Genomic DNA, 2,347 nt, shown 5'->3' with positions numbered 1-2,347 from the left:
ATGTTTTTCTTTCCTTTCTTTTCATTTTGTTTTACCTTGTTTTATTTTTAGTTAATTTTCAGGTACATTTTTCCTTAGTTTTAGTTTTTCTTTTCCCTTACTTCACCTAGGTATGTCTCTACTTCCCTCTTTATCATCTCTCTTGTCTCCCTTATACTTTCACATTGAAGACAATGTTTCACTTTAGTTGGGGGAGGGGGATGAAAAAATACATTGAGAAAAAAAAAACTTTGAATATGGATGATCAAGCCATGATTAACACTAATTTATACCCTTTACGTACTTGCATACAACCCAAGAGTTACACACTTAAGTTGTATAGTGGGTTATTTATGTATAGTTTCTCCTTATATAGCTAATCTAGGAATTGTAACTCTATGTAGGTTGACTAGTAGTTCATTCATGTTAATATGGCTATATAAACTCTTATATTTACATGTTATCTCATGAGACTGAAAATACACATTCATGTGACTTGTAGCACTTAGGGTTCCTTGTGAGCACTGAGAGAGTGCCCGTGGCGACTTTGACACCTTGTAAGGTACTGTTGAGCCATTTATCATTTTTTGTTTTAGTTTTTGACGTTAGCTCAGAGTTCATGAAACTCAACTTTCCTTTTCTTTTTTTTCTAGATACTCTTTGTACACTAGTCTCGATTTTTGACTTACTAGGCTAGAGGTGACATCTAGTGGGGAGATAGAAACCTAGGTCTTGTAGCCTACTCAAGATGTGAAGGTTGAGTCATCCCTAGAAATAGACTTAGTTTATGGACTACTGTTCAATCCACTTAGGTGGTATGAAGACAGCAAAAGAAGTGTAATGATTGTCCTAACTGGCTATGAAAAGAAAGAAATTGAAAAATGAGCAGAAGAAAAAAAGAAGGAAAAAAAGAAGAAGAAGAAATAGAAATGCACCAGAAAGGGGTGAAAGATTAATACCCGCTCCACACAACTACAACAAAAATTCAGAGACACAACACATGTTCTCCATATATAAAGACTCTTCAACCACTTAATGCCTCAGAAATATTCATGCCCGGTTTGTGAATAAGTTGATCTAGGGTGGTCTTGATTGGATATTGTGAGTAGGTGAGAATATGCTAGGGTGAAGGACTCGACACCTCACAAATAGGTTAGATCCTTTTCAGACTAGTCCACTCCACACATTTAGCGTTTGTTCCTTACAATATGTGGGATGTTTGATCATGACACTCCTCCTCACATATGATGAGTGAACCTATCATTTTTGAGTGTTTTTATGGTATATCAGTGAGACTAAGTCAAAACGACCATTTTGAAAGTGTCCATGGATATCTTAAGTGTATCGAGTCATACACATTACACATACCTCGAGATTTCACCTATTTATGCTTGAATTTATATTGCTATATTAACTCTAAATTGTAATTGCTGGTTAACTTTATGTGAGTATACAGTTCTTAATGGTTATATAATGATGAAACTTGCATGAGTGACTTGCTTCAGAGTTGCGTGAATTATGTATAAAGGAGCTGGTGTGTAATTTGGTTATATTCCTATATGTGAAATGGTATGGTTGTGTTGCATGTGCATTCGTTGGAATTGGTATCTATGGACATTGCTTTGAATTGCATTCATGTTATTTGTTAGAGACTAGCAAAATGTTAGTTAGGGGGTGTGATTACACGTCAAAGTTGCGTAATTAGACGTTTAAAATTGTACATTTGAGATTATTTTTTTAATAAAATGGCTAAGTATGTTCAATATTTTAGCACTATGCCCAATTTTTAATATTTAATCTTATTTCAAATAATGTATGGATTTTTATACTTTATTATTACAGGAAAAATTTTGAAAATTAAACTCGAGATTAAAGTGTACACGGGTCGTGAGCATGCAGAGGTGTCATGTGCGTGAACATTAAATGAGATTATGCATCAAAGATAATTTTTAGAAGCCGAACTGTGTACGTGAGCTGGAGTCCAAATCAAGACCGTGAGCATGCGGGGTTTTCTTCGACAATTTTGGAAAACCGAACCACGTCTGAAAATTTGGAGAGCCATGCACGTGAAGAAACACACATTTAACGGGCCATGCAACATGCAAATTCAACCATGGGTTGGCAATACAAAGGGAGCTGGGTCGTGAGGTTTGTAAGGGTTGCTGGCCATGAGTGAGTTAGGCCTAAATTGTTTGAGGTTTTTTTTTTTTTTTTTTTTTTAAACTAAAAATAAGAGGTGCAGAAGCTAGATGAGGTGCTGGAAAGAAAAAAAGAAAAAAAAAAAAAGAGGGGGGGGGGGGAGGGCCGGGTCTTGATGTGACCCGGCCATGTAAAGAATAAAAAATAAAAAAAACAGGCCCGTGTGTGT

Source organism: Malania oleifera, chromosome 12 (genome assembly GCF_029873635.1).
Source record: "Malania oleifera isolate guangnan ecotype guangnan chromosome 12, ASM2987363v1, whole genome shotgun sequence".
NCBI lineage: Eukaryota > Viridiplantae > Streptophyta > Magnoliopsida > Santalales > Ximeniaceae > Malania > Malania oleifera.
The sequence above is the reverse complement of the archived record's forward strand: the minus strand, read 5'-3'. Positions refer to the sequence as shown.